Raw genomic sequence first — 12,856 nt, 5'->3', positions numbered from 1 at the left:
GGCTCTGTGTGTTGGAGAAATGAAGCCACTGCGCATGCCTTACATTACTGTGGCACATCCACATACACAGATCAGGCGTAACATTATGACCACCTCCTTGTTTCTATGCTCATTGTCCATTTTATCAGCTTCACTTACTGTATAGGTGCACTTTGTAGTTCTACAGTTACAGACTGTAGTCCATCTGTTTCTCTGATACTCTGTTAGCTCCCTTTTACCCTGTTCTTCAGTGGTCAGGACCCTCATGGACCATCATAGAGCAGGTACTATTTGGGTGGTGGATCATTCTCAGAACTGCAGTAACGCTGACGTGGTGGTGTGTTAGTGTGTGTTGTGCCGGTACAAGTGGATCAGACACAGCAGTACTGAAGATCTGCTCTCTTATAATTAAAGGTGCTAAAAAGATTTCTTCACAGTGATGACATGAAAGAGTCACTTATGATAGATGAGCCATTTTTCTGAATTTACAAGGTGAGATATTGAGGTGTGTGAGTGTGAATCTCTACATAATGCAAAAGTTCTACATCAATTAAAGATTTTTCCTATAACCATATGTCTAAAGGCTGATTTCTGCATCTGCATCAACTCAACGCAGAGTGTATGTTGTAGCTTATGCGAGTGGCGTACATTGCTGCTTCATCAGACTTTTGAATTTGTGCTTTCACACAAGCTCTAATCCTTTAAATTGGTGTTTTTTAAGCATCAGTTAGCTGGAACTGAGCTTCTACTGAGGTGGGAGGCTTGGTTTGCTTGTACTAGCTTAGCAGGTTACAGCTTAAAACACTACAGATCAGGCTTGATATCAGCTTTCTGTGACTAATCGGTCAATGTTCTTTTCGCTGTTATAAGTTTTTATCATTTGTACTTGTGAAAGCAAATCTCTCTTCAACTCGATCTTTGTTTGTCTAACTCTCAATTTAATTTAAAAGTAGCAGCAAAGATGGAGAAGCCACAGAGCTGGTTTATGGGGAGGCTGGTCACTTCCTATTTCCCTCGTTATATTAAAACAGGACAGCTAAACAGCAGAGGGCGCCCACAAATAAGTCCTCAATGAATGGGACTCAATGAAAGTTCAACGGCTAAAAATGGAGAGTTAAAAACGTTTCTAACCACTCACCCAGAACTTTGCTTTACTTTTAAAAAGTAGAAGGATGTATTTCACTAAGAAAGCAAAGAAAACTTACCTGTTGTTTCCTTTATTCTACTGCTATTTTCTACATTACTGCTGCTGAGTGCTGATTGGCGAACGGCGCAGCACATTGGCCATTTCTGCTCACACATAAGCTAGTACAAGCAAACCAAGCCTCCAACCTCAGTAGAAACTACAATAGTGACACCTTAACGAGAATAGTACAACAATCATTGTTAAATGCTGAACGTTTTTCCCCACATAAAGGAATGGGCAAACGTTTGTGCATCCTGCTTAAAGTAACGATACAAGTCCAATAGAAAGACACAATTAACCATGTTAGATATCATAGCAATCACCTAGCAGCCCGCTAGCAACCACCTGGAATACCATAGCAACTACCTAACAACCCCCAGATAACCAACTGGGATGTGGTTGCAACAACCTAGCAACATCCAAGCAATCACTTGAAATACCATAGTAACAACTTAGTATCCATCAGGCAACAACTTGGCATAACTGCAATGAACTAGCAACATCTTATCAATCACCTGGAATACTATGATAACCACCTAGCAAGACTCTAGCAATGTGGGATACCATAGCAACTGCCAAGCAATACCCTAGAAACCTCTTAAGGTAACATAGAAACCACTGAGCAACACCTGAGTACCAATGAGAATATCTTAGCAGCCACATAGCAACACCCTAGCTACTATAACAATAAGTACAACCATTTCCAAAAAAGTTGGGATGCTGTGCAAAATGTAAATAAAAACAAAATGCATAATTTTGTAGTTTTTACAAAAATATTAAAATTCTATATTTGATGCTAGCAACATGTTTGATAAAAAGTTGAGATGGGGCAATAAAAGGCTGGTAAAGTTATGCTAAAAAAAACAAAAAAACAACACCACCTGGTCAGTAACATGACTGGGTATAAAAAACCATCCCAGAGAGGCTGATGAGGGGTTCACCATGAAAGACTGGGTGAGCAAATGATGCAACAATTTAGTAATAAACTTTCTTTATTACTGCAAAATAGCAGGGGCAGCACGGTGGCGTGGTGGGTAGCGCTGTCGCCTCACAGCAAGGAGGGCCTGGGTTTGATTCCCTGGCTGGGTGAACATCATATATGGTACATACTATCAGATCTGGAGAGAACTCTGTATGCAAAGGACTTCGGCAGCATTGCATTTCAAACAGACATGATTCTGTAGAGGAAAACACTGCCTGAGCTCAGGAACACTTCCAAAAACATTTTCTGTAAATGCAGCTCATCACTGCATCCACAAAGGCAAATTAAAACTCTAAAATGCAAAGAAGAAACCAAATATAAACAGGATCCAGAAACACAGCCGCTTTCTGAGCATTATAATGGACTGAGGTGAAGTGGAAAAGTGTCCTGTGGTCCAATTAATAAATTAATTAGTAATCCTGGACGCCACAGGTTCCTCTTCCTGCCTGCACTATTACTGAAGTGTCCATTAGGCCACTTAGGCAACTGCCTAAGGCCCTGGGATGGTGTTATTTGGAAGGAATGGTGATGAAATAATGATAAAACAGTAACAATGAGACAATGAAACACTAAGAACAATGTTCGCTTTGTCTCCATAAAGCTATTGAAGTACATAATGAAATAACCCATATACTGGATTTATTTTACCCTCACCAACATCGACTCATGACTTGGTGGTGCAACAAGCTATAGTGAACTAAGTGTCAAAACCTAGGATAGCTAGGATTGCCTTAGTGTGCCAAAAGCTTGGATAGCTATTGCCTTAGTGTGCCAAAAGCTTGAATAGCTAGGATTGCCTTAGTGTGCCAAAAGCTAGGATAGCTATTGCCTTAGTGCGCCAAAAGCTTGAATAGCTAGGATTGCCTTAGTGTGCCAAAAGCTAGGATAGCTATTGCCTTAGTGCGCCAAAAGCTAGGATAGCTAGGATTGCCTTAGTGCACCAAAAGCTAGGATAGCTAGGATTGCCTTAGTGCGCCAAAAGCTAGGATAGCTAGGATTGCCTTAGTGCGCCAAAAGCTAGGATAGCTAGGATTGCCTTAGTGCACCAAAAGCTAGGATAGCTAGGATTGCCTTAGTGTGCCAAAAGCTAGGATAGCTAGGATTGCCTTAGTGCGCCAAAAGCTAGGATAGCTAGGATTGCCTTAGTGCGCCAAAAGCTAGGATAGCTAGGATTGCCTTAGTGCGCCAAAAGCTAGGATAGCCTTAGTGTGCCAAAAGCTAGGATAGCTAGGATACCCTTAGTGTGCCAAAAGCTAGGATAGCTAGGATTGCCTTAGTGTGCCAAAAGCTAGGATAGCTAGGATTGCCTTAGTGCGCCAAAAGCTAGGATAGCTAGGATTGCCTTAGTGCGCCAAAAGCTAGGATAGCTAGGATTGCCTTAGTGTGCCAAAAGCAGGGATAGTTAGGATTGCCTTAGTGTGCCAAAAGCTAGGATAGCTAGGAAAGCCTTAGTGTGCCAAAAGCTAGGATAGCTAGGATTGCCTTAGTGTGCCAAAAGGTAGGACAGCTAGGATTGCCTTAGTGCGCCAAAAGGTAGGACAGCTAGGATTGCCTTAGTGTGCCAAAAGTTAGGATAGCTAGGATAACCTAAGGGTGCCAAAAGTTAGGATAGCCTTAGTGTGCTATACTATAGCTATGATAGCTATAGTAGCCTTAGCGAGCTAAGTCCCATAAACTAGGATAGCTAGGATAGCCTTAGTGTGCCAAAAGCTAGGATAGCTAGGATTGCCTTAGTGTGCCAAAAGGTAGGACAGCTAGGATTGCCTTAGTGTGCCAAAAGTTAGGATAGCTAGGATAGCCTTAGTGTGCCAAAAGCTAGGATAGCTAGGATTGCTTTAGTGTGCCAAAAGCTAGGATAGCTAGGATTGCCTTAGTGCGCCAAAAGCTAGGATAGCTAGGATTGCCTTAGTGTGCCAAAAGCTAGGATAGCTAGGATTGCCTTAGTGAGCCAAAAGCTAGGATAGCTAGGAAAGCCTTAGTGTGCCAAAAGCTAGGATAGCTAGGATTGCCTTAGTGTGCCAAAAGGTAGGACAGCTAGGATTGCCTTAGTGCGCCAAAAGGTAGGACAGCTAGGATTGCCTTAGTGTGCCAAAAGTTAGGATAGCTAGGATAACCTAAGGGTGCCAAAAGTTAGGATAGCCTTAGTGTGCTATACTATAGCTATGATAGCTATAGTAGCCTTAGCGAGCTAAGTCCCATAAACTAGGACAGCTAGGATAGCCTTAGTGTGCCAAAAGTTAGGATAGCCTTAGTGTGCTTTACTATAGCTATGATATAAGTCCCATAAACTAGGATAGCTAGGATAGCCTTAGTATGCTACGTAAGACAAATTAGGATAACTAGGATGGCTGTGGAGTGCCAGGTGCCACAAGGTAGGATAGATACAGCCTTAGAGCCAAGGAGTCATCTTACAAACTTCATCTATGCTAGTGCAGTATTGAAAAAAGGAAAGGGCTAAACGACAAGTAGAAGTATGTGAGGACATGTTGAAAATGGAATTACACGGAGGGCTAGACATGTAGAATTGACATTAAAGTTGGCGTCTGTTATAGTTGTATGTGGCATGATGTCTAAATGAAGTATTAATAAAGTAATAACAGGACTTGTAAGGTAAAGAGGCTTCATTCCAAGTGATTTTTGAGCATTTCTGTTGGTCCATTTATCAATACAATAATAAAGAACAGCCACCATGTTCAAATGAAGTAGAAAAACAGAAAAAAAAAGATATATATATTGAATGAAGCGATCTGATAAATAGCTGAACTGCCCCAACCACTGTGAAATGTAGCTTGCTTAGTTACCACTAGCTATGCCACAATCCCACACTGCTGCCTGTCTAGCTCAGGTTTCATTGGCGCTGTGGGCCATGGGGAAGATTTCAATAAGCTATTGTTCATCGAACAACCCCTGACTTCAGTTCTGAATTGTGTTTGATACCTGATGCCTCATGAGGAGTCTGTAGATTATGATCTGCTAAGGAAATGGCCCTGTTGAAAGGTTTCCTGACAAAGATAGCAGGACCCAAGCATCTGTATTGAATTTGTGAATAAATAGAATAAAAGTTCAATTACAAATCATTTTTCACCAGAAGATAGTTTTGGGTCTTCAGTTCACACTTCATTGTTCCTGAATGATCCTGTAATAAGAAAATGAGGCATGACATTTACATCACAACTTTGCCTCAAAACTCTTGGCAAAAGACACTCTGCTGCTCTGGGCAGATGAAGAGGCTGGGAACGTTGGTGAAAACAGTGCGTAATGTCCACCGACGCCGTGTAGGCGATCGTTCTCTATTTCCACTTGGCAGAAGACGATATTGAATTGAGCCCTCTCCTGCTGCTTACATGGAAACAAAGTCATCCTCCAGAGGACATCACCACACCAGCCTTACAAACAGACCTGCTGGGAGAGTGATAGAATAACCACTCCGCATCACAGTGTCCAGCACACGAAGATGACATGACATGAGTGTTTCCCATTGGGATGCTTTGGCAAGTCTGTGTATTTTGTGGGCTGATGTGTCAGTTTTTGGAAGAGCCCTCATAGAAAAACCAGTGTAGGCCCGCATTGCTGGTCACCAGCAAAACCAGCATATCATTGGATGTTCGTGTAATAAAAACTAGTAATTTCGGACCATTTCCACTGGGTTGTTCATAATGAAAACTTCACGCGAAGGAAAAGGTATCTGGATTTTTCAAATTCTGCAAAAGAAAAATGACAAAAATGGAAATATGAGATGAAATTTTGCAAGACAGTGGCAGTAAGCATAGGTATAGCCAAAAAGTGGACATGAAGCAAGGCCACCCTTCTGACCACCCCAGTTATAGAAAGTGAGACAGTCAGCCATCATTAATAAAATGTCAATTCCACTTTATATGTAAAAAAACATCTGCCTTTGGGTTAGTTACCTATTAGTTATAAGAGCCTGATTTAATAGTTACTGTATTTTGCTGTATTTTGCTAATTTGCTGAGGGAAGTGGTGAGTGAATGTGCACCGGGCCCCTTCAGTAGTGCTGCATGGTGAGCTACATTATGAAGCAAAGCAAAGCAAAATTTATGTATATAAAATATATTTATATATTACAACAGATGTTGGCACAAAGCAGCTTTACAGAACAATCAGCATTACAGAAGGAAAAGAAAAGAAAATCCGGGTCCAAGCCCCCATGAGCAAGCCAGTGGCGACGGTGGCAAGGAAAAACACCCTAAAAGAGGAAGAAACCTTAAGAGGAACCAAGACTCCCTAGAGGAGGGAAGAACACCACAGTGACCAGTTTTATTGTTAAAGGATTGCAGCCCTTTTTGACTGTTCAGTCTCTCTGGTTTAGGCGGGATACATGGGATAGACAATTAGTTTTATCCCTCTATGGCAAACCTATTAATGTGTTTGTGCTTTGTGAATATGTTTTTCTCTGTGTTTTTATTTATTCAGAGAGATGACAAAAGCATTAAATCCTTAGTATCAGCCCCCATTCAGAGATTTATTATGGGCAAATCCAGGGTCATCGTTCAAATGGTGATAGATAGATAGATAGATAGATAGATAGATAGATAGATAGATAGATAGATAGATAGATAGATAGATAGATAGATAGATAGATAGATAGATAGATAGATAGATAGATAGATAGATAGATAGAAAAATAGACAGACAGACAAGCAAACCGATAGTGTATTACAGCAGAACAAGTACAGTAAAGAGCAAAACATAAGCAAAGGTGCACTCACACATTGGGCATTGGGGCATATCGCATCACAGTCATACTGTTGTCGATTACTCTACAGTTCTATGCTTGTTTTTCTGTCTATTGTTATTATTAATAGTTCATTTGCTCTCAAACTGCTGGTTCACTCCTCTCTTGAGAAGTTTGTACAACAAGCTGTTTCATGTTGAATAACGACCCACAAGAGGGCAGTATCATTCCATTAAGTATCAAGCCATCATTCTAGTCCACTAGAGGGAGCCATTTTCTCATGTACAGTGCTCAGAAACAGCGTTACAGTCTAATAGAAAAGAACTGTATTTGTTCACTGGTCACCTACTCTATCCCTGGAGATCTGCTTTCCTCCAGAATGGAGTTGAACCTCCATCTGAATGCATCTGGTTCATCCAAGCATGGACAGAACGTGGTTGGAACTAGAAGGTAGATCTGCAGCACCAGGGTTGGTGACTACTGCACTAGTTTGGTGTAATTCAGAAGAGATTTTACTCATTTTCCCAAATCTTTTCCCAAGCTGGTGAGTTGAATCAGACACACTAGACTATACAAAGTTGTGGTCCTCCAGGACTGAAGCATTGGTTTCTGCTTTAGTGAAATGAGCTAGGGGAGTAGGTTTAAAGCTTTGGAACAACCCTTAAAGCTTTGATGGATTATTGTGCTAATGTATTTTTAAAAAAACATTCATTCAAGGCTCTGTTAAGACCACTGGAGGTCCTCCACTTGTCAAGCCATGTCTTTGTGGACTACGTGCACTGGGACTCAGTCAAGCTGGAACAGGAAAGAACCTTCCCCAAACTGCTGTCACAAAGTTGGAAGTGTATAATCGTCTTAAATGTCTTTGTGTGCTGTAGCATTAACATCACCCTTCACTGTAACTAAGGGGCCCAAACCTTAAAAAATGCAGCTCCTGAGTGGGTAATCAAGAAAATTCCTGGTGGCATTTTGGGCCGGTTACTGTGAGGTAATGTATAAACTCATACATAAAGGCACAAAAATGCTCAGACATACTACAAATGTTACATCCAAGTGTGTATATGTAGTAATTTAAAGGTTAAACTAGCAGCCTGGCCTCAACTGGTTCAGCTTTGGTTTGTTGATTGTAATTCGTACAGTCAATAGAAATTAGACAAAGCTGAATTGGCTTCTTATTCTTATTTTCTTACACCTTAAACCATGTAGCAACTACATTCAGATGTCTGTGTGGGCACTACTTCTGCACTACTTCATTGGTCATTTACCTGGGATTACTGCATAACAGTCGTGTCACTGGCAGGTTTTTGTTGATATTTTGTTGTGTTATGATGCTTTCTGTTAAAAAGCTGAATTTTTAGTGCCGTTGTGTCCATTTCACACTTCGTCTTCTGTTTCTAATAACTGCATTTCACACACCGTTCTTCAAAAACTATACTTGGTATAGTTTATCACTGTGTGATAAAAATTTGGGCAGACTTCAATGCAAACCAGATGAGCTGTTCTAGAAGTGTGTGGTAAAACTTTGGCCACTTCGGGTACTATTCACAAATACATTATCAGCAAGGGATATAATGTATTTGTGAATAGACGTTGTCAGATATTGGATCAGTTAACCTTGATGGTACTGCTCAGGTGGAAGTGGACAAAACATTTCAGTTGCTGGAGGGAGCGGGACAAATGATTCTGATTTTCTGCAGGAGTGGGTGGGAGCGGGACTGAAAGAAGTCCAGCACAGACCTCTACAGCGATGTACAATGTTGACAAGCGCACCATCACCCCCTATTTTGGGCTCTGCTGCCACGAAGCTTTGGATTAGTTTTGAAATTTCATGCTCGGTTTCTTCCCACACTAATAAATTTACTTTCCAACCCAAACTTAGCCCTAACTTTCCCATGGTTATCCCCAAACATTCTCATTACGAGATGAGATACTCATTTCTAGCCCTATATGACTAACTAGTACAGGGGTGTTCAACTAAACCACTAAAAGAGCCATATTAAAACATCTCGGCAAATCTGTGGGCCAGCTGTGTTTTTATTCAATTTTTACTTAATATTTTGCTATGATCCAAACAGGCCACAAAATAAGCATACGTATTCAAAATGGTTCAAAAATAATTCTAAATAAAAATAATAACTTCAGGTAGTTTGTTTTTTTAAACTGCCCATTTGCTTGAACTAGACACCAGGCATCTTTTCTTTTTGTGTAAATGCTGGCCCAGAGACTGTCATTGGGGGAAGGGGGTCAGAACACACACTATGTTGCAGTGCATGCTGGGGACTGTAGTGCAATCAGGGTGAACGGGATAATACGAAGTTGAAATTAAAGTAATTTTGTGGGCTGCATAGGACTGTGTCTTGGGCCTGACTTGGCCTGTGGGCCTTGTGGTTGACACATGGGAGCTAGTAAGACCAAATTGGGTAGAAAACTTCCATCCATCCATCCATCCATTTTCTAATCCGCTTCTCCGTCAGGGTCGTGCTGGAGCCTATCCCAGCAGTCTTCAGGCAGAAGGCAGGATACACCCTGGACAGGTCGCCAGTCCATCGCAGGGCACACAGACAGACACTCACACACAGGGGCAATTTAGCATGTCCAATCGACCTGACTGCATGTCCATCCATCCCATCCATCCATTTTCTAAGCCGCTTCTCCGTCAGGGTCGCGGGGGGGAGCTGGAGCCTATCCCAGCAGTCTTCGGGCGGAAAGCAGGATACACCCTGGACAGGTCGCCAGTCCATCGCAGGGCACACAGACAGACACTCACACACAGGGGCAATTTAGCATGTCCAATCGACCTGACTGCATGTCTTTGGGAGGAAACCGGAGAACCCGGAGGAAACCCACACAGACACGGGGAGAACATGCAAACTCCACACAGAGAGGACCCCGGTCACAGAATCGAACCCAGGCCCTCTTTGCTGTGAGGCGACAGTGCTACCCACCACGCCACCGTGCCGCCTACAAAAAAAAGTTGATATATAAAAAATGCACTTTCATCCTGCAAAACACCCAATAATCACTACCGATTCACTACAAAGATAGAATCACAGACCAACTGAGGTTCTATGGCCTCCACAAACATGAAACACACTGGTATCCTGTCATAGTCTATCAGTTACTGAGCATCTGACTACAGTCAGCGTGCCAAAAATTACAACACATAGATATGGACTCCAAAATTCCCCTGTGAGTGATTATGACAGAATGTAGAGGAAGTCAGAGTGAAATGAGCCAAGCTCCTGCTCTGGACCCTAACCTGTCCTTTCTCTGGTCGTTTGGGTTTCCCTGTATGCAGTAATATCACACTCATAAGGCACCCCAGAGAAAGAAAAGGCCAATAGCAAAGGACTCTGTAAAAGCTTGACACTGTGTAGTAAGGACTTAAGAGAATATTTGATTTTATTTGACCGTATCTGCTGACACAGCATTCCATTCATCTTATACAGTGCTAACAGACAGAGTGCCAGTGGGCTGGATCATAATTCAAACATCACATTACTGAGCTCAGGGGGGTGAAGAGCTCTCTCCTGATTCAGATGACATGTGTATGTATGCATAAGAAAGGAAAATACATGCTGCTTTCACAACACAAGATGTAAAATGGAACAAGATGACGCTCCTATAGAATATTGTTATTTTATTCCTCCCTTTGGAACCAGGAGATTCAGTGCTCTGGAGCTGCTGGATCTGTTGCACAGCTGTAAATAAAGCTTGTAGGAGGTAAATGGGCAGTCCCTATGCGCTTTCGCTGGAACTGAACTGTTCCTGAAAGTACATGTTGAAGAGCGTCATCATTTTGTATGATTGTGACAAGCTGAATAACCTGTTCTCCCTTTGCTTTCACTGAATAAAAAGGAAAGGTTTCAAACACAACTGCAACATGTAAACTCAATTTCATGCGAGTTTGTTTTGTTTGTATAGTAGTACCAAAGCAGTTATCCAGAAATAGGAGTCTGAGGGAGAACCACTGAGAGGTCCCAAGACTCAAAAGGAGAAACTCCCAAAGATCTCAAGGAAGAACCACTGAGAGGAACCAAGACTCAAAAGGAGAAACTCCCAAAGATCTCAAGGAGGAACCACTGAGAGGAAGCAAGACTCCTCTCAGAAGGGGAATTCAAGTATTCCAATCACTTCCATGGCCACAAACAAAGCACCTAGGCCTGCAGACTGCTTCTACAAACATTAGTGAAAGAATGGGTTGCTCTCAGGAGCTCAGTGAATTCCAGCATGGTACCGTGATCGGACACCACCTGTGCAACAAGTCCAGTCATGAAATTTCCTCACTACTAAATATTCCACAGTCAACTGTCAGTGGTATTATAACAAAGTGGAAGCAATTGGGAACGACAGCAACTCAGCCACGAAGTGGTCGGCCACGTAAAATCACGTACACAGCAGCACTGCCGTGTCTGATCCACTCAGACTAGCGCAACACATGCTAACACACCACCACCACCACGTCTGTGTTACTGCAGTGCTGAGAATGATGCACTACCCAACCAGTACCTGCTCTGTGGGGGTCCATGGGGTCCTGACCACTGAAGAACAGGGTAAAAGGGGGCTAACAAAGTATCAGAGAAACAGATGGACTACAAAGTGCACCTATAGAGTAAGTGGAGCTGATAAAATGGTCAATAAGTGTAGAAACAAAGATGTTATGCCTGATTGGTGTATATATGGATATTTGTGCTGCTTGGTTTACATGTATGGACTGTATGGGCAGGGAAGGGAACAGTGCATTTAAATCTTCCACAAAGTGTGGAATATCTGGTTTTCCATCATGTCTGAGAGTGAGAAAACTTTCTATTGAGTTGTTTACCTTGTTGCAGTGTTGAAAAAGTATATTCAATACTTAATACAACACTAAACCGAATGTGTACCACCTTCATATACCACCGCACTCCCACATGCACATTCATATGAGCGGGAAATAAAAACCCACAAGCCTTTGACTACAGCGTTGAAAACAAAAAGCTCCATGTACGTGTATGATACCCTCTCTGGAGTCACAACACCATGCTGGTACGTGCAGGGCTGCATAGAGCCTTATTAAAGAGAAATTGGAGCTAATTAAGACGCACATGGCGGCCCCACAGGGGCCCTGGGAAAACTACAGCCAGAGGACCTGAGTGAAAACATATGCTGCTTCTCATCACACAGAGTCCAGGCCCACACTCTCTGTCCTTCCCTTTCTTATGGACATTTGCATTGTATCCTTTTTTATTCCTCTCACTTTCTCTTTTACTATGTTCATTTGTGTTTCTTAATAGGTTTTATAATGTAGCATGTTTCCATCCTCCATCCCTCCATTCTTTCTCCATCTGTGCTCTTTCTGGCTGCTCTCTCTGCCACACATGGATCTAGAGTGTGTGGTGGCAAAGCAAAGCAAAGCAAAACCTTAAAGTGATAGTTTGGGGGTAAAAAAAACCAAATGGACTCTTTTTTCCGTACTGTAAATGTAGTCGATCAGCCAAAACATGTTTGGGGTCTGAAGTTTGCTTCTTTAGTATTGCACTGGAGATATAAGGCTATTGTAACTTACAAGTAATAGAAGCTTATGTACACCAATTAACATCAGGTAAACTGCATGCCTAAAGGTATAATCCACTAAAATACATACAAAATTCAGGGTGGACAGACATATACATTCACACTCACAGCTAGAGGCAATTTAACATGTCCAGTTGGCCTGACTGTATGTCTTTGGACTGTGGGAGGAAACCCACGCAGACTTGGGGAGAACATACAAGTTCCACACAGAAAGGACCCTGGTTGCCCGGCCAGGGAGTCGAACCCAGGCCCTTCTTGCTGTGAGGCAACAGTGCTAGCCACCATGCCACTGTGCCAGTTTGTGACTGTATGACACCAGTGGAGCAGCTAACTATTAAGACTACAAAAGGATGGTTCTTCAAGGGTTCTTTAGTTGAAGAAAATGGTTTTATATAGAACCCATGACTGAAGGGTTGTTTACATCAGACATTTGCATCCAGACTTTTGGAGCAATGGTGAAA

This window comes from Pygocentrus nattereri, chromosome 7 (genome assembly GCF_015220715.1).
Source record: "Pygocentrus nattereri isolate fPygNat1 chromosome 7, fPygNat1.pri, whole genome shotgun sequence".
Lineage (NCBI taxonomy): Eukaryota > Metazoa > Chordata > Actinopteri > Characiformes > Serrasalmidae > Pygocentrus > Pygocentrus nattereri.
The sequence above is the reverse complement of the archived record's forward strand: the minus strand, read 5'-3'. Positions refer to the sequence as shown.